Here is a 20,782-nt window from a genome sequence, read left to right on the forward strand (position 1 = left end):
ATTGTAATGAGCTTATATCCTGCCATGCAATTTCTCAATGTTGTTCTTGTGCCATCTATCTAAATACATTATACTTCAAAAAGTAACAGCTTTTAAGGTGAATAATTTTTTGAGTGCTGGGTTCACTGCAGCATATATAAACAAACATACTTTTATGACTCCATGATGTACAGCATGAGGTAATGCAGCCATTATTTTGGCCACAACTGGTCTCCCAGCATGTTTCAAGCTGGAATAAAGTACAAGAGTGGACAAGCTTCAGACTCAGCTGGAAAACTCTGCTACAGCCATTAGTACGAAGATAATACTTGATTTCAAATCCATTCTTACAATACAGCAGCATGCAGGCTTTTAGGCACTTTTCATTTTGAAGCCTGCAGATTTTGAGTTGAATAGGAATGAGATCTATTTTAAAAACAAAGTTCACATTGCATTGTTACTATAGCATATGAGAGACAACCAGTATCTGGATCCATCGGGAAATCATTATCTCTAAGAGTTCTTGCACTTTTGTAATGAGACATTGTGCCACCACCAATGGGGACATTCAATTATTACACAAACTGTATTAGTTAATAATACACATATGTAATGATTCTACTAGGACCGTCAATATTTTGTTCTGTCTTGCTTTTTACCAAGTTGGTTCATTGTGTTCTATGGAATAAATAATAAGCTTGCCCTTAATCAGTTCTGAATTATTCAACAAATTCAACAGAATAGATTAAGATAAATCGTAGGTTTTTTGCATTTTGTCTGTGTGGCATATTAAAGTTCAAAAGTCACCAAATGTCTTACTTGCAAGGAATGTGGACCATAGTAAGTGTAACACTTCAATGACATCATGTCTGAGCACTGATTTATTTCTCATTTCCTACCATCCATACTTGCTGATATTTATATGCAGCAGGTAACATTAAAAATTCTGCCATCAATGGAGACTTGTTGCAGAATAGCTCAACAGATCAGTTCCAGTATTGGCTGTACAAGTAGATAGTTACTGATTTGATTGATGTCTGTCACTTGCACCTTACTGATTTGATTGATGTCTCTCACTTGTACCTTACTTGAATTGAATCTCCTGTGTTACCCTGTAGATTATTTTAAGAATTTATGTCATTGTTTCGACTAGTGACAAATCTTGTGATGTTACATCAAGCAAGAATATGTGACAGAAAATGTGACATTAATGCTCAGTAGAATTAATTCCCAAGAGTCTGTCAGTGATTAAGTCGACCACGATGAGCAGCCTCATACAATGACAATATTCTGGGATAGATTTTAACTTTTACCACCGGGTGGAAAATTGGCAGTAGCGGATCAGCCTCCTGTCAATCCGCAACGCCAAGTTTACCGCCCAATGGTGAAAGTTAAATTCTATCACTCTATCATTAGGTTTGGAGGGGAGAGAGGAAAAAAAATGAACCATGTGCAATTATACAGATTTTGCATTTGAAAAATAATGAATCCAAGAATGTATGGTCTTACTAAATTACCAACTTGACTGAGAGGCAAACCCACAGTTTGTCTTTATCAAACTATCCTAGCCCGAAACTGATTAGGAGATTAAGCAGATAGTACTATTCAACAATCATAAATAATTTTATTTTTCAGTTAAAAGAAATACATATTCCTTACATGCGAAAGAAATACGCACATGAAAATTACAGCATTGGTGTTAAGGTGAAGTCTTTCTGGTAGATTTATGAAAGATGCAGAAGTGGGACAAGAATTTAAAATATCATTAATAACCAAAGGGGTATAGTTTGTTCTATGAGGGAACTGATTAATGTACCCATGTAAAATACATTTTTGTGCTATTTTAGCACAGTTGTTAATCCATTGAAACTAAATTCTTTAGTGTATAGATGTTTTTACAAATAGTCGAAACACTTATTCACAAGTAAACTTTTTAATTTTCCATTGGGGGGAAAAAACTCCCTCTTTTCAATCCATGTACTCACATGACATTCCCGATGCTTTGTATAACGTAGAAAGTTCTGCATCAAAACAAGCCAAAACAGCAGCCAACACTATCGGACGGAGTTTGACTATCGACAGTGATACTCGGTACCTGAAAATTAAATTGAAAATAATTAGGGACTAATAACTTAGGGTGTTGGATTCACAGTTAGAAGGACTGGAGTTAGAATCCCAGCCTCAACAGTAATTCTGAGGTGATTCCTCTCAAATATGAACTTTTGCTTTCTCTCATCGAGTCCACCAGGAAGCAGATGATACATTTTGTCCAGTAAATCATTCTATTTTAATAAGGATAAAATGTGGAACAATGCAGAAAACACACAACAAATCCCATCTTACATGCTGCCTAATAAGCATACTATTACATTTGCAGTGATAGGTACAACACAGGCTCTCTCATTAACTGATTAAGGAGAGGCAAAGGAAGAAATATAAATCAATGAACATTGCACAGGAACTTTTTAGATACAGCTATTAACCTAAATACAAAATTATTAATTTTAAGCCAAATTTAAATATTTATGAATTAACTTGGACTGAGTCAGGTCCCTACAGCTTTTGTTTCAATAATTGTGCCGAATAAGTGCCTCCACATCATAATTTGTCCCATTTACCACCATTTTGTCTTATGTTAATTACTGTTTCCATGTGATCTGGGAGTTCACACCAACCAGTAGAATCAGGAAGCCCCAAATAGAGGTACTCAAACTAAAAATTGTTTCTATTAAGTTGACACTTCAACTAATTTTTACTTAACTTTAACTAGGTGTCAGCCTAGGCTCACTGGTAGCACTCTCGCCTGAGTCAGAAGGTCATGGATTCAAGTCCCACTCCAGAGACTTGAGCACATAATCTAGGCTTATACTTCAGTGCAGTACTGAGGGAGTGTTTCACTGTCGGTGGTGCCGACTTTCGAATGAGCCGTTAATCCAATGGTCCGTCTGCCCTCTCACATGGACATAAAAGATCCCACAGCACTACTTCACAGAAGAGCAGGTGAGTTCTTCCCGGTGTCCTGGTCAATATTTATCCCTCGAACAACATCCCTAAAACAGATTACCTGGTCATTATCTCATTGCTGTTTGTGGAACCTTGCTGCGTTTCCTACATTTAAATAATAACTTGCAGGCCTGATCCTTGCTGACCTTTTCATATGACCTATTACCGATTTAAAAAAAATTATTCATTGCCAATTGTATTTTTTTTGTCAACTTGAATCAAGGGGCCCGATATTAGGAGGGTGGTGGGTTCGCAGCGGGGGGTCGGCTGGGCGCGTGGGTAACATGCCCGGTGAAATCAGTGTGCTCCGCGCGCAATCGCAGGCTGATTGCAGCCACTTACCTTTGCTTCCGGGTTTCGCGCTGGAAAGCTGCGCAGCGGGCGGACTGCGCAGGCGCAGCATAGACTGTCAGCTGGAGGAGCCCTATTTAAAGGGGAAGTCCTCCACTGACTGATGCTGCCGGAAATAGGAAAAATTACAGCATGGAGCAGCTCAGGGGAAAGGCTGCTCCCAGGTTTAATGATGCCTCACTCCAGGTCCTACTGCGTGGGGAGAGGAGGAGGGGGAGGACAGAGATCTTCCCCCCAGCGGGCAGGAGGAAGCAGCCTGCCTCTGCCACCAAGAAGGCCTGGCTCGAGGTGGCAGAGGTCACCTGCACCACCAACATATCGTGCACCTGCAAACAGTGCAGGAGGCGCATCAATGACCTAAGTAGGTCAGCCGAAGTGAGTACACTTACTCATTCCCCTACACTCCCATCTGCCACATCACCACCCCCACCCCACATCTCCTTCTGCACTGCCAACACTACTCTATCACATCACTCCTCACACCCACTCAAAGCTCATCCTCATCTTACCTGCACTTACCCACCTCGCCAGTACTCATCCCGCCACTACCACTCAACCCAATCCTCATACAATCTCATGGCTCTATCTCATACTCACCCTCTTGTGCATCTCTTTCACGGTCAGCCTCACTCAACCTGCCACTACCTGTGCTGCAGTCACAGGGCATGCATCACATATGTGCAGTAGGAAGCGAAAAGCAAACGTGTTGTGAGCATGAAGGGGATGCACAAGGGTGTTTGAGGGTTTGTCATGGTTTTTACTTATATTTAATTTCTGATCAACTCACATAACATATAATATTGTCACCACTACTGCCACATCTTTGAGAATCTTGTCTGGTTTGTGCAATAATGCCCTTTCCTGAGGATCACAATGAAGACCCACAACTGATGCCACCCATTGTGTCACTGCAGAGTGGGTGTAGGTGTATTTGCAGGGCTCTTTTGTGCAGACGACGGAGAGGCGTCGGCGATGTCCCCGGTGGCACCCCGGAAGATGTACATTTGAGGGAATCCGCAAGGTAGGTAAATGTGTCTGGACACCGGGGTTGAGGTTTGAAGTTGGTGAATTTTGTTGTTAGGAGGAGGGTGGTGGAGACCAAACTTTTTCCAAAGTGACAGAGTGGCCTCCTGCAATGAGTGAGGGTCTCCTCCCACCACCTGTCAAATGGACCTTTGCAGCTGCCACAGGCTGATGACTGCAACACGTCCATTTGAACTGAGTGTTTCCCCCAGTACGGGAAACAGCCCGTTATTTGCAAAATCCCACCCCTCCTAAAATATCATGTTAATCAGGTCTGTAAACAACCTGAAGTACCTGTTTAATTGCTTCAACTGGCACCCCGCCGGCTTTAATTGCCTGCGGGAGTCCCACATGCGGGGGTTGCGCGCGCATGTCAGCGCGTCACTGGGGAACCCGGAAGTGGGCGGGTTGGAGCCGGGTTCCGGACCCGCCCCGGGAATCCCCGATTTTCGCAGCCCCCCCCCCCCACCCGCCACGAGCGCACCCGCTCGGGGGTGCGAAAATCGAGCCCAAGGTCTTCAAATGTTTCGCTCTGCCAAAATAATTGGCCATCTCATTATTATTTTATGTAGTTGTTGAGGCCAAGACTGAAGCTATCAGTGCATTCAAAAAATGTTTAGCATTTGAAGTATTGATATGCCATTGTCCCACTTATTTCATTTCTCAAAATTATCACATCTTTACCTCATATAATTAATGAAACACACCTAAGCCAGTGAACTGTAACAAGGGGCTCAATGTTACCAGGCCTGCAGGTTTCCGATGGGTTGGGTTTGGGAGCGTGGTCAACACGCTCGGTGAAATTAGTGGGTTGCCCGCGCGATCGTAGCAGGCAACACACTAATAGGAATCAATTACCTGCTCCTCCGGGGTCCACGCTGCTGGCCTGCGCGTCGGGCGGGCTGCGCATGCGCAGTACGATCTGTCAGCTGGAGGCTCTTTAGTTAAAGGGGCAGTCCTCCACTGACAGATGCTGCAACCAATGGAACAAATTTCAGCCTGGAGCAGCCCAGGGGGAAGGCTGCTCTCAGTTTAATGATGCCTCACTCCAGGTATCATCAGATGGGGTGAGGAGGAGGGGGAGGACAGAGATCTTCCCCCCGGCGGGCGGGAGGAAGCGGCCAGCCTCTGCCACCAAGAAGGCCTGGCTCGAGGTGGCAGAGGGGGTCACCTGCGCAACCAACATATCGCCCACCTGCATACAGTGCAGGAGGCGCTGCAATGACCTCAGTAGGTCAGCCACAGTGAGAACACAAAGTCTTTCCCCTACACTCCATCTGCCACAACACTGCCCCAACCCCACATCTCCTTCGGCACCGCCAACACTACTCTGTCACATCACCCCTCATACCCACTCAAACCCCATCCTCATCTTACCTCCACCTACTCACCTCGCCAGTACTCATCCTGCCACTAACACGCGACCCAATCCTCATACAATCTCATGGCTCTATCCCATACTCACCCTCTCGTGCATCTCCCTCATGGTCAGCCTCACTCAACCTGCCACCACCTGTGCTGCAGCCACAGGGCATGCATCTCATATGTGCAGTAGGCAGCGTAAGGCAAACGTGTCGTGAGCATGAAGGGGGTGCACAAGGGTGTCGGAGGGTTTGCCATGGGTGTTACCTATATTGAATTTCAGAGCAACAAACAGCACACATTATATTGGCAACACCACTGCCATGTCTCCGCGAATCCTGTCTGTTGTGTCCAATAATGCCCGCTCCTGGGTATCACTATGAGGACCCACCACTGATGCCACCCATCGTGTTACTGCAGAGTAGGTGCAGGTGTATTTGCAGGGCTCTTCCGCGCAGACCACTGAGAGACATCGGCGGTGTAGCCGGCTGCACCCTGGAAGGATGCGGAGGAGAAGTTGTGGAGGGCAGTGGTGACTTTGGCAGCGACAGGTAAGCACTTGGTGCTGGGGCCAGCCAGGAGCAGCTCGGCAAGAAAGAGCATGCAGATCTCCACGACTACATGTCGAGCGAATCTGCGCCTCCGTGTGCACTGCTGCTCGGAGAGGTCCGGGGAGCTTCGCCTCGGTCTGTGGACCATGTGGCGAGGGTAGTGCCCTCTGCGATGCGTCTCTCTCTGCGGTAGCCCTCCCTCCTGCTCTGCAGGTGGGCGTGCAACAACACCGTGTTGGGGGGCTCCATGTCTCTGCGGCGGACGGCGTGGACTGCGAGGCTGCTGGGGCTGGTCATGCTGTTCGTCCTCCGAGGGTGTCCACGCACCACCCATCTGGCAGGTGTTGGTCTGAGGGGTTGTGCAGGGTAGGTGGGTGGTTCCTCGGACTGGGGCTGCGGTTTCATGTTGGTCTGTCCTCTGGCTTGGCGGGGGGTGGTGGGGGGCAGGGGTTGCCCTATGTGACGCGGTGGCCTCCTGCGTGGGTGAGGGCTCTCCCCCGTGGAGTGCACCTTGGCACCTGCCACAGGCTGCTGGCTGCAACACGCCTGGTTGGAGAGAGACTGTTTCCCCAAGTGTGTGAAACAGTCTGCGATGCAGGTAAAATCCCACACTTCCTCTTTTGACAGCTGATTCAGCTCATTAACTGACCTCAACAAGCAAGGTAAGTACTCTCAAGTGGAACCCCGCTGGCTTTAATTGCCTGCGGGATTCCCACCAGCGGGGGCCACGCACGCAGCCCCGCACGTCATCGGGGAACCCGGAAGTGGTCGGGATCGCGGCGCGATCCGGTCACGTGACCTCATATCAGGATTTTCGGGGCCCCCCCGCTGGAAACCCGCAGGAAACCCGACCCTAAAATCGAGCCCAAGATATTTAGTCAAAGTGAAGTAAGCACTTTAAAACAATGACTATAGTGAACGTAAGCAATTTCAGGACTTATTCATTCTCAGAGTTAGACTGGTCCACTTCTGTCAATTGACCTCAGATCATTTATGTCACTATTAGAACTGCCGAGGCAGTTTCTAATAGAAGTGCTTTTTCAACATCAGTTGCATTGCTATAAGGAGAATGCATGTGTGCAGTACACAATGTAAGGACCTTTGGTGAGGTAGATGCGGGCTTTCAAGCCACAATCCTTTGGGAACAGCTGCTGAAAATGTATCTGTTCATAATAGCAGTTTTCATGTTGCTACCCTTGACTAGTCACTTGCCTCCTGAGACAACTTGTGAACACCAGGTAAAAATATTTTCAAAAGTCCCCAGTGGCAAAGTTTCAAGACTAAAGCAAGGATGAGGGATAGGCATCTATCTTTTATTTTTGGTTTGCATCCGTTAAGTTAAATATGCGCAGTCACAGGATGTACTGCCATTTTGTATATATTTTAACACTTTTCTGACAAACGAGTGCTGAAGAGGTTGGCTGTGTTTGCGTTAGTACTTTATTTTTATGCAGCTATTAACCAGTCGTTGCTGCGAGTTTCTGGTGTTCCAGTTTCTCCTGTTGCCTTGCTGGTCTTAATATTCTGTGCCATCCATAAATGATTAACTTATACGATGACCCAACAGGAACCAGTCAAAATATGTACACAGATCTCTCCCTGAAAATACAATCAAGCATTAAGTAAAAATGTTTAAGTTAGGAATATTCTGAAGAATTTCACCGCAGGGAAGGAAAAGAATGAATAACAGTATATTGTATGCCTCACCTGTCAGCAAGGATTGAGTGATCTCCAGATTTCCCAAGGTCATGGTTTGTTTATTGTTTAGTTAAATACTGATGATAGTGCGAGTTTCACGTAAGTTAAACAATTTAGAAGGTCTTGGTGGAGTGGCGTAAAAATCTCAGGAAATTAAAGGGTGGCGTATGTAATAGCATAAATCACTCACCATAATTTTCTGGAATTTCTGCACTATAATAATGATATACACCAAAGAGGTGCAAGTTTTTAACAAATGCCAGCTCAATATATCACGCAAGGGCTATATCACAAAAAGGCTTTGCAAGAACTTTGGAAATAAAAATTCTAACGGTGTTTTGAACTGTTTCCACCCCTGCCACAGCACTGAAATGGCCCTTATAAAGGTCACAAATGTCATCCTATACGATTGTGACCATAGTAAACTATCCCTCCTCATCCTTCTCGACCTGTACGCAGCCTTTGACACAGTTGACCACACCATCCTCCTCCAACGCCTCTCCTCAATCGTCCAGCTGCGTGGGACTACTCTCGCCTGGTTCCATTCTTATCTATCCAGTCATAGCCAGAAAATCACCTGCAATGACTTCTCTTCCCACTCCCCCACCGTTACCTCTGGAGTCTCCCAAGGATCTATCCTTGGCCCCCTCCTATTTCTTATCTACATGCTGCCGCTCAGCGACATCTTCCGAAAACATGTCGTTAGGTACGACAATGACACCCAGCTCTACCTCACCATCACCTCTCTCGCCCCCACCAATAGCTCTGATTTGTCACACTGCTTGTCCAACATCCAGTACTAAATGAGCAGAAATTTCCTCCAAATAAATATTGGAAAGACCAAAGCCATTGTCTTCGGTCCTCGCCACAAATTCCATTCCCTAGCCACCAACTCCATCCCTTTCCCTGACCACTGTCTGAGGCTGAACCAGACCGTTTGCAACCTTAGCATCCTATTTGACCCTGAGATGAGCTTCTGACCCTATATTCGCTCCATCACCAAGACCGCCTACTTCCACCTCCGTAACATTGCCTGTCTCCGCCCCTGCCTCAGCTCCTCTGCTGCTGAAACCCTCATCCATGACTTTGTTACCTCTAGACTTGACGATTCCAATGCTCTTCTGGCTGGCCTCCCATCTTCTTCCCTCCATAAACTTGAGCTCATCCAAAACTCTGTTGCCTAACAAGTCCTGTTCACCCATTACCCCTATGTTCGCTGACCTATTTTGCCTCCCAGTCCGGCAACGCCTCGATTTTAAAATCGCTCCACCATAGGTGGTCGTGCCTTCAGCTACCTCGGCCCTAAGCTCTGGAATTCCCTCCCTAAATCTCTCCGCTTCTCTACCTCTCTCTCCTCCTTTAAGACACTCCTTAAAACCTATCTCTTTGACCAAGCTTTTGGTCACCTGTCTTTATTTCTCATGTGGCTTGGTGTCAAATTTTGTTTGGTAACGCTCCTGTGAAGTGCGTTGGGACCTTTTATTACGTTATAGGTACTATATAAATGCAAGTTGTTGTTAAATAAAACAATGGATTATGGCCAGAAAAGATGTACATTTATTTTGAAGGCCTTGTGTAAGGCCCATATATATATATATATAATTCAGTGCAGGGATCATTGGGCTAGAATGAAAAGGAATGCATTCATTGCTGAATTGTGGCTTTTTTTCATACAATGCAGCACTTGACAAAAAAATTGATTTTAAGTCATTGATGGATTTTTGAGAGCCCTCAGATGTTCAAGCTACTTTGGAAATGCACACCTTTTGTGACGATAGTATTCCAACCATGTTGATAATCCTTAATAATGCGTACTTTTTTTGCGCCTATTATTTACAACTTTGTGATTTTTTTTTTAAAGTACAGAAAAACTCAATTTGGAGAATGAAAAGACCCACTTCCCCAATGAGGAATGGCACTCGTAGCGAGCGGAGGTCAGAAATTTCAAGCTTCCCGCTTCTGATTTTCCACTTATTAATGGGTGGAAAATCAGGGGCTGCGAGCCCCTGATATGAAGACCACCAATCCCTCAACGGGAGATCCCGTTCAAAGAATCAGCTCTTCAAATTTCTGTGTGACTCTGCTGTCAACATCTGTTTATCTATTTACCTTCAGTATGAAGTGAATAAAATATTTTTGAGTCAAATAGTCTTCTTCCAGGAAGGCAGTAACTGTCCATTATTGCAGCAAGATTTTGAAGTTTTTTTGGGTTGCGATGGATGATTTGCCAAAAAATGCTGGGTGGATTTTTTTTTTCTCTCGAAACTGGAGGAAAGTCAACTAGAGTTGATTTTCTGACTACAGCCCTGAAGATAATACACTCAAGAGTTTAATTCCACAGCTCTTTTAGTGTCAGCACTGAGGCACATTGAGAAAATAAACTTTTGCAAAAATGCGAGGTAGTTGGACAGCAAAAATAATGGTGTCCAAATTTCCAGGGATCATTGGGCTGGAATGAGAATGAATGTTTAATCTCATGATTTCCATACAAAGGCATCTTACTCATTACAGCTTATAACTTTTTTGAGCTAGGAATGTCTTCAAAAATATTCTTATTTAACGACCAAATATACTGTAAAAGCAAAATTGAGTAGCTTATTTTGTGTATACGAATTTAATCAATTAGTCATGATTTAGAGCTGTGCAGTTACCATATTGCTGTGATTGCACTGCGATATAGCTACATTGCATTTCCTAACAAGGAAAAACATCAAGCAACACAAAGATCAGTTTCCTTCACTGTTCCCGCAAAATCCTCATCATTTATTCATCCAAGATTCTCAGTGAGATGAGAGATAGGATGAGATACAATTATAGCCAATATCACCCAGAAGTATGTCTGGTTTGGACCTCAGTACAGGCTCTGAGGAGGCTATCTAGAAATTTATAAAATGTAAACGAGATAACAAAAGTTTTTTTTGAAGTTGTTTTCCTTTATCCCCAATTTTCATCCCCCAGTTATCCTTCCTTGACAGCCTGATGTCATACACGTACACTTCCAGTAGCAGTTGGTGGGTCGCTATCAAGAGTGGGAATCTCTGACCATTATTCCCCTCCTTCATCGAGGGAAATTGTAGCACCCCCACCTCTCCAGGGATTGAACCTTACTGTTTGTGCAGTTCAGCCTATCACTGGACAAACTTGTTATAAAACCTGAAGTTCATTTATTCCTCACCTACATGACAACCATGCTATTTAAACAGTCAAATACAGCAGTATTATTAATGAAAGAAACATCATGGCAAGTAAAGGACATTTCCTACAGGAGGGTGATTAATCAGGAGAGGCTTTTGGCAATTAAAAAAAAACTCACTTCAGTAACCTTGCAACTCTGCAAGTATTGAATTTGCACCCTAGCAAATTAGTCCTGGGCCAGATTACTTAAGATTCATTGGTCCCTCTCAAAATGTTTGTATGCCTGGAAGCAGATATTCTGTGAACAATCAATCAAAGTAAACAAAAATGTTCAGGTAATTCTCATTAATGATGTGATTTTAAAAGTAGATACCGATACTGTTGTGAATGGTCATACTTGATGTAAAATTACAGTTGCACAAAGCCAAATAGAATTAAACTGCACAATTTATATTGTCTCAATATTCAGTTGCACTGACAATTCAATAGCCTAAATACTATTTTATTTTCACATTTTTCTGCTAGCAATCACAGTAATTGACTAACATTGTGTGGAACAATTATGTCTCCAGATAAAAGCCAGTCTCTCAACTATGGAATATTTGGTTGCGTTGCACAAATTCCAAACACAATACCCAATATACATCAGCTGCAAAGATGTGCTGACAAATTAGCAAGCAGCTTTCCTTTGTTTCACACCAAGAGCCCTTTTCAATCAACCTTAATTATATTACAGGGATTAATATCTCACTATTGTAGACACAGTCTGATAGGGGCCTTTCTCTTCATTAGCACTCTTTATAGGAATGAGAAGGCACATTCCCTGTTTTTGTTGAGACAACAGCAGTCATTTTCCTGGCTTCCTTTTATTTCCTTTTCTTGGTGCTGTTGAGGCAAGGTCAGAGGTGGACAGACAGCAAAATTCATCATTCTTTTATCCAAGGGGATGGCAATTTTTGTTTACAGGCTTCAGGCAAATAGTCACGGGGAGGAACGTTGCCACTATTCATCTTTATAGTCCTTGAGAGACTTATCATGCTGATGATTATAAGGTAGGTGCCATGTGGCTGAAGGCCCTCTGCAAAGCCATTTGTGTTATTCAATGAATAACACTTCTAGGTTTTTCCATTATGCAAGCAAGGATTAATATCTAGCACAATGGGACTGCAGGCAGAGAACTCAAATATTAACATTGGGGCACACTGTTTCTACAATGAATGCTGGCCACTATAACATTTATTTATTCCAGATGCTGCTCAGTAATGATTGAAGGAAATGGTGGAAACATAATGTAGCCCTAAGTCCAAATTACCCATCATTACCATGTATGTTATATATTGGGTAAGCAGTTTACTCAACACTTCTAATATTTAAGACACGACCAAGTTATGTTGAAGTGGAGAGATCATTCATTTACTAAACATATCAGGTGCAAATAATTGGTTAAACTCTGTATGGTATACTTGTGCTAAACATATTACGCATGGAATTATGATCCATCAATAGGTTATATTACACAGGTTATATTAACATTTGCATTTAGCATAACCCTATTTCTCTTATTTTGAATGGAGCACAAGATAGAGTTAAAGGACCAAAATTTGGCCCTTTGTACAGATACAACCCCTCAATTCCAGCTCTGTAAACTGCAATTCAGCAGCCCCAGACCCTGCACAAGGTGGGGAAAGGGAGGATGAAATAACAATAAATAATAAATCTGATGTTCCCTTCCTTCCTTCCCTTAAGCAGCAATCTTTTCACAGGCTAAAGATTGCAATTGCATTTTCTCTGGAGAATCTGTAAAGCTGATTATTACCAAAGAATATTGGCCTCATTTCCTTTGTATTACTGCTAACTTCTGATCAACCAACCCCAATTTTTTTCTCTCCTGTTTCCAGAATAGCCATTTGAATGGCCATTATTGAATACTTGCACCAACTCGCTGAACGCCAACCCACTGATATATCCAACTCCGCACATCAAGCACAGATTTCCTAGTAATTGCGTAACTGTTACCATCAGAAATCCTGATCTTTGCTGCTGTAAAATAGTTAATAATTCAATTTGATTAAAGAATATATATCTAGATACAAGAATAAGGTGCACTAAACAGAAGAATCAAAAAGAAAAAAGAACTTGCATTTCTATAGCACCTTTCATATCCTCAGGACATCCCTAAGTGATTCATAACCAATGAAGTACTTTTGAAGTGCAGTCACTGTTGTAATGCAGACAAATGCAGCAGCCCATTTGCACACAGCAAGGTCCCACAAGCAGCAAGAAGATAAATGTCCAGATAATTTGTATTAATGGTGTTGGTTGAAGGATAAATGTTGATCACTTAGCTGAGAGGGTAACTGAGACCTCAGTTTAATATCTCATCCAAAAGACAATACTTCCATCAGTGCAGCACTCCCTCAGTACTACACTGAAGTTTTAGCCGAGACTTTGTGCTCAAGTCTCAACAGAGGCAAGAGTACTAAAACTGAGCCAAGGTGAACATATCCTACATTACAATAGTGACTACGCTTCAAAAGTACTTCATTGGCTGTAAAGCACTTTGGGACATCCTGAGGTATTGAAAGGTGATATATAAAGGCAAGTCTTTTTTACTTTCTATAAGTTACATCATCAGATTCCTAGCATAAGAAATCATGAGATAGAACTTGTAATCAGCAATGTTTATGTACAAGCACATAGTGCGCTCATATTTTCAAGAATTATCACCTGTGTAACAATAGGAATTTAGTGCGAGCTGGTGATCTTTGATTCATTAAGAATATTAGTTTGTATCATAGGTATAATAGTGTGTGACTTGTGTGATATCATCAACATACTTCAGTGCTAAGGTTTGACATGTACATTTCAGTGTGGCCCCATAAGAAAGGTGTTGAACCAATTATATAACACAGCAATCTTCGTGATGTGCCTCAGGAATGGACTTCATTACTGGAAACAAGCACCCACAGTAACACACACATTTAGCAAAATAAAATCTTTCATTCAACTGGCAACTCACAGGACTTTTTTGATATAAATTGGTCATGATTTTTATACAATTTATGAACCCGAACAAACAAAGCAAACTTGCAATTTAATTGCTTATGTATAATCTTTAGTCTGACTTATTCATATTTTATTGGGTGACACTGGAAGTGATATGGTATTCTCATGTGCTATCGTCAAATTTTACCAGCAAATGACACAAATGCACAACATTCACAATATTCTATGATTTCAAACATTTTCTACACTTTACTTGTGACAGTTGTCTTGTTCATACAAATATTCAAGTTATAGGCCTTGTATTACATTACACCATTACATTCTGCAAAGCATACATCATTACCACTACTCTACAAGTTGATATCCAGCATGAGCTAAGCTCAATCAAAACCACAGCATAGAAAAGTGCAGAATTAGTGTGTGAATCATAAGTGAAATGTGCTGCATAATATTTCAACATCTGGTAATGTGGTATGACTTGAGTTTACTACTTTTCTGGTAGGGTATTGCTCCCACATTTGAAAGCAACCAGGGCCAGTATTCCCACACCAGCTCTAATTCTGGCATCTGATCAAGGCTGACCAGACCTTGCTTCACAGAGAAGGGTGACGAGGAATGCTACTGACTAAAGAACTTGTTGCTGCTGTCACAAGGGTTCTGGATTAGGCAGGTGAATCTGAGATGGGAAGAGAAGCCATTCCCAGAGATGCTGTGGCAACGATCAAATAGCAAAGAGTGGAAGCAAACAAGGTTGGTCCCACAGAGATGGACAACGGTGGAGAGGCTCGGGTGAACGATCATGTGATTGACTGTATCAAAGGCCACAGATTGATCAAGGAGGGACAATGCACCATGGTCACAGTCACAGAGAATATCATTTGTGATTTTGATTCGGGCTCTTTGGTACTTTGGAGGGATGGAAACCTGATTAAAGGGATTCAAGCAGGAAGTTGCAGGACCTTGGGGAGGAAAGGGAGGTTGGAAATGGGATGGTAGTTAGCAGGGACAAAGTGATTGTCAGTGTCTTTTCAGCAGGGTGATAACGGTGGTTTTGAAAGATAGAGGGACAGTGTCTGAATAGAGGGAACCATTTATAATATTGGTTAAAATAGGGGCCAGGAAGAAAATTGGATCAGGAGTATAGTGGAAATGGGGTTGAAAGAGAAGAAGGTAAGAACCACGGATGAGATAAGCTTAGAGAAGATGGGGGGGGGAAGATGGGGAAGAGACCAGAGAGACATGAGGGTTGAGAGCAAGATGGAACGGGCCTGGGAGAGGTTTGGTTTAGGGGGCAAAGGGAAGCAGTAGAGGCAGCCAAATGGATGGCTTCTGTCTTGAGTATGAAGAAATCCATGAGCTCCTCACACTTATTGTTGGAGGTAAGCATGTAGGGGAGGGGAAAGAGGGCTTTAAAGAAGCAGTTGGTAAGGGCCTTGGATTTCTTTGACCTCTAGGATGAACCAAGAGTAATGGACTGTTTTTAGAGAGGAGAGCGAAGTCTAGTGAAGGTTAATGTGCTCAACTCAGATCTGGCGATGGATGCCTAAGCCAGTTCTGTGCTCGGTACACTCAAATCTTGCCCCTTGGATTTGAGAGAGCAAAGATGGGGGCTGTACTGGAGAAATGACTGCATGAGAGACAGTGAAGGTTTCACTAAGGACAAGGACATCAAAAGGTGTGGGTGATGGAGTGATTGAGCAAACCAACAGCTGTAAAAGTATTGTGACAATTGGAGAGCCAAGGATATGCAGTACAGAGTTCAAGAGCGTGGTTGCAAGCAATTTGTGGAGAGAGTCTTTTCCAGAGGCAGATGTAGAAGAAGTGGGGATGGAGGGGATGTGGGTGACGAGGAATATAAGGAAGTGGATTGTGATAGCCTTGTCAGTGATCAAGGGCATAGAAAATGGTGAGGTCAGGCTATAGCTGCAAGTATAGAGAGGAGAATTTATTTATTTAGAGAGGTTTAATGAGGACAGGAGGCCCATAAATTTGTAAGAGAGGGAGCAAGGGAGTTGGTAGAGATTGGAATCACCTAGAATCTGGGGAAGAGAACATAAGTCTGAAGAGAAAAGAAATAGGAAATGAGAGTAAAGGTCAGACCAAGTTAAGGAACAAGGGCAACATAAACAGTCACAAAGGGGAACAAATACAGTTGTAGAACATTAGTGGAAAATAACTTAAAAACAAAGGAAGGGGAACAATTACTAATAAAACAGATTAAATTGCCTGTACAGCAAAGTGCACAGCATCCAAAACAAAATGGGGTAAACTGGAAGCAATAATTCACAGCAAAGAGCCAGATGTGGTCGGGATAACGGAAGCATGGTTACATAAGGAGCAGGATTGGCAGTTAAATATTCCAGGATATAATGTATTTAGAAAGGATAGGGAAGGAAGAAAGGGTGTGGGGTAGCTGTCCTGATTAGGGACAACATAATGGCAACAGAAAAAAGGGACATAAATAGCATTAAGATAGAAGCAGAATCCATATAGATTGAGACAAAAGATAAGGGATCGATCACGTTAACAGGTATATTCTACAAACCACCAAATAGCGGAAGGGAAGTGGAAGAAGAAATATGTAGAAAAATCTATGAAATGAGTAAAAAAGCATCAAATAATAATCATGGGAGATTTCAACTACCCTGAAATAAACTGACACGAGGTAAGGAAAGGAGAAAAGGGATTGGAGTTTTTACAGTGTGTACATGACTCCTTTCTTACCCAGTATGTGAGTAGCCCAACAAGAGAGGAATCGTTGCTGGATCTAATAGTGGGAAATGAACCAGAACAGATAAGAGAAGTAAGCATAGGGGAACATCTGGGCAATAGCGATCATAACATAATAACGTTTAAAATAATGGTTGAGAAAAACATATGTAAGACAAAGCCCAAAGTAATAGATTGTAAAAAGCTAATTTTGAGGGAATGAGAGTGGAACTAGGTCAGGTAAACCAGAAAAAAAAATTGACAGACAAAGAAATAGAAGAGCAGGGGGATAATATTTAAAACCGTGATCAGGAGAGTTCAGGAGAAATATATTGCTCTCAAAAAATGAACAAACTAGCTAATAATGAAGTACCATGGATGAATAAAGAGATAAGGGTAAAATTGAAATTAATGAAAAAGGAATACTCTGAGTACACAGACAAAAAAAAGATAGGATGACAAAAGAGAATACGAAGAGGTTAGAAAAGAAGTCAAAAAAACAATTAGGAAAGCAAAGAGGAACTACAAGATTAAATTATCAAGGAATTTAAGAAGAAATAGCAATGTATTCCACAGACACATAAATAACAAAAGAAAAATCAGAATAGGGATAGGGTTGCTAAGGGATGCACAAGATAAACTCACAGGTAACGACAGCGAAATGGCAGAAATATTGAATGGCTACCTTGCCTCAGTTACTTTACCTCTGTATTTACCTGGGAGACTAACAAGGTGAGCAGGACATTAGAACATAAGAACATAAGAAATAGGAGCAGGAGTAGGCCAATCGGCCCTTCGAGCCTGCTCCGCCATTCAATAAGATCATGGCTGATCTGATCCTAACCTCAAATCTAAATTCATGTACAATTTCCTGCCCGCTCCCCGTAACCCCTAATTCCCTTTACTTCTAGGAAACTGACTATTTCTGTTTTAAATTTATTTAATGATGTAGCTTCCACAGCTTCCTGGGGCAGCAAATTCCACAGACCTACTACCCTCTGAGTGAAGAAGTTTCTCCTCATCTCAGTTTTGAAAGAGCAGCCCCTTATTCTAAGATTATGCCCCCTAGTTCTAGTTTCACCCATCCTTGGGAACATCCTTACCGCATCCACCCGATCAAGCCCCTTCACAATCTTATATGTTTCAATAAGATCGTCTCTCATTCTTCTGAACTCCAATAAGTAGAGTCCCAATCTACTCAACCTCTCCTCATATGTCCACCCCCTCATCCCCGGGATTAACCGAGTGAACCTTCTTTGTACTGCCTCGAGAGCAAGTATGTCTTTTCTTAAGTATGGACACCAAAACTGTATGCAGTATTCCAGGTGCGGTCTCACCAATATCTTATATAACTGCAGCAATACCTCCCTGTTTTTATATTCTATCCCCCGAGCAATAAAAGCCAACATTCTGTTGGCCTTCTTGATCACCTGCTGCACCTGCATACTAACTTTTTGATTTTCTTGCACTAGGACCCCCAGATACCTTTGTACTGCAGTACTTTCCAGTTTCTCGCCATTAAGATAATAACTTGCTCTCTGATTTTTCCTGCCAAAGTGCATAACCTCACATTTTCCAATATTGTATTGCATCTGCCAAATCTCCGCCCACTCACCCAGCCTGTCTATATCCCCTTGTAGGTTTTTTATGTCCTCCTCACTCTCTACTTTCCCTCCCATCTTTGTATCATCTGCAAACTTTGATATGTTACACTTGGTCCCCTCCTCCAAATCGTTAATATAGATTGTAAAGAGTTGGGGACCCAGCACCGACCCCTGCGGAACACCACTGGCTACTGGTTGCCAGTCCAAGAATGAACCATTTATCCCAACTCTCTGCTTCCTGTTAGATAACCAATCCTCCACCCATGCCAGAATATTACCCCCAATCCAGTGATTCTTTATGTTGAGCAATGATCTTTTATGTGGCACCTTGTCGAATGCCTTCTGGAAGTCTAAATACACTACGTCCACTGGTTCCCCTTTATCCACCCTGTACGTTATGTCCTCAAAGAACTCAAGCAAATTTGTCAGACATGACTTCCCCTTCATAAAGCCATGCTGGCTTTGTCCTATTAAATTATGTTTATCCAAATTAGAACAGATCGAAAAAGATATTAAAACATTTAAGATGGGAAGTGGGGAGATAATTGATAAACTTATCAAATTAAGGAAGGTTAAGACTCCTGTTCCAGATGGATTACATCCACAAATATTAAAAGAAGTTAGGGAGGAGATAGCAGAGGCACTATTACATTTATATAATAATTCACCAGGAAAGGAAAATGTGCCAGAGGACTGATGGACAGCGAATGTTATTCCTATATTTAAAAAGGTGAGATAGAACAAGTCCAGGGAACTATAGACCCGTTAGCTTAATGTGGATGGTAGGAAAGATAATGGAATCTTTACTCAAACATGTAATAAAAAGACATCTAGAGAATGAAAATATAATAAAGAATAGTCAGCACAGATTTCAGAAGGGAAAGTCATGCTTGACCAACCTTATTGAATTCCTTGAAGTAACAGAAAGAGTAGGCAAGGGTAATGTAGTAGATGTAATACATTTGGATTTTCAAAAGGCCTTCAATAAAGTACCGCATTGTAGACTTATGGCTAAGGTTAGAGCATGTGGAGTTAGGTAACAGGTAGCAGAATATATAGCAAGTTGGCTACAAAACAGAAAACAGAGAGTAAGGGGTTAAGGGTAGCTGCTCAGACTGGCAAAAGGAGGAAAGTGGTGTAACACAGAGATCGGTGCTAGGACCACAACATCGGTGTTGTTCACAATTTACATTAATAATTTAGATTCAGGAATTGGAAGTACAATTTCAAAATTTGCGGACGACACCAAATTGGGGGGTATAGTTAATACAAAGGAAGAATGAGTCAAAATACAAGAGGACATTAATAAACTTGCAGAATGGACATTTAATTGGGAAATTAATTTCAGTATGGATAAGTCTCTGGTGAGACCGCGCCTGGAGTATTGAATATAGATTTGGTCTCCTTACCTAAGGAAGGGGGTGGCAACGAAGGCTGACTAGATTGATTCCTGGGATGAGAGCATTGTCCTATGAGGAGAGATTAAATAGATTGGGCTTATACTCTCTGGAGTTTAGAAGAATGAGAGGTGATCTTATTGAAACGTATAAAATTCTTAAGAGAGGTGACAGGATAGATGCTGAGAGGCTGTTTTCCCTGGCTGGAGAGTCTAGAACTAGGGGCCATAGTCTCAAGATAAGGGGTCAGCCATTTAGGACAGAGATGAGGAAAAACTTCTTCACTCAGGGTTGTGACTCTTTGGAATTCTCCACCCCAGAGGGCTGTCGATGCTCAGGCATTGAGTGTATTCAAGACTGAGATTGATGGATATTTGGATACTAAGGGAATCAATGGATTTGGGGATGGGGCAGGAAAGTGGAATAGAGGTAGAAGATCAGCCATGAACTTATTGAATGGCAGAGCAGGCTTGAGGGGACCGTATGGCCTACTCCTGCTCCTATTTCTTATGTTCTTATATAGATAAGTGTGAGGTGGTGCGTTTTGGTAGGAAGAATAAGGAGGCCACATACTGCTTGGATAATAAAAGTCAAAATGGGGTAGAGGAGCAAAGAGATCTAGGGGTACAGGTACACAAATCACTAAATAGCGACGCAGGTTAATAAGGCCATAAAAAAAGTAAATTAAGCATGGGGGTTCAGTTCTAGAGGGATAGAATTGAAAAGCAGAGAAGTTATCTTAAACTTGTTTGGAACCTTAGTTAGGCTACATGGAGTATTGTGCACAGTTTTAGTCTCCATATTATAGAAAGGATGTAGAGACATTGGAGAGGATGCAAAAAAGATTCACAAGGTTGGTTCCAGAACTGAGAGGATATCCTTATCAGGAAGAGTTAAATGAGCTGGGGCTCTTTTCTCTGGAAAAGAGAATGCTGAGGGTGACCTGATATAGGTCTTTCAGATA

General features: G+C 42.4%; 2 protein-coding genes across 11 annotated transcripts in view; one reads left to right on the forward strand and one right to left on the reverse strand.

Moving 5' to 3' along the window:
• LOC137327996 (uncharacterized) overlaps nucleotides 1-10,961 on the forward strand; it is a 30,430-nt gene extending 19,469 nt beyond the window's left edge. The window contains exon 4 of the transcript XR_010964592.1: nucleotides 9,829-10,961. The gene's annotated coding sequence lies outside the window, so the exon portion shown is untranslated. The remainder of the gene's footprint in view (nucleotides 1-9,828) is intronic.
• Nucleotides 1-20,782, reverse strand: part of LOC137327994 (leucine-rich repeat-containing protein 4C-like) — a 542,247-nt gene that overhangs the window by 491,341 nt on the left and 30,124 nt on the right. For all 10 annotated transcript variants that reach the window (XR_010964588.1, XR_010964589.1, XR_010964590.1 and 7 more), the window contains one exon: nucleotides 1,965-2,074. The gene's annotated coding sequence lies outside the window, so the exon portion shown is untranslated. The remainder of the gene's footprint in view (nucleotides 1-1,964; nucleotides 2,075-20,782) is intronic.

Source organism: Heptranchias perlo, chromosome 12 (assembly GCF_035084215.1).
Source record: "Heptranchias perlo isolate sHepPer1 chromosome 12, sHepPer1.hap1, whole genome shotgun sequence".
In the NCBI taxonomy this organism is placed as follows: Eukaryota; Metazoa; Chordata; class Chondrichthyes; order Hexanchiformes; family Hexanchidae; genus Heptranchias; species Heptranchias perlo.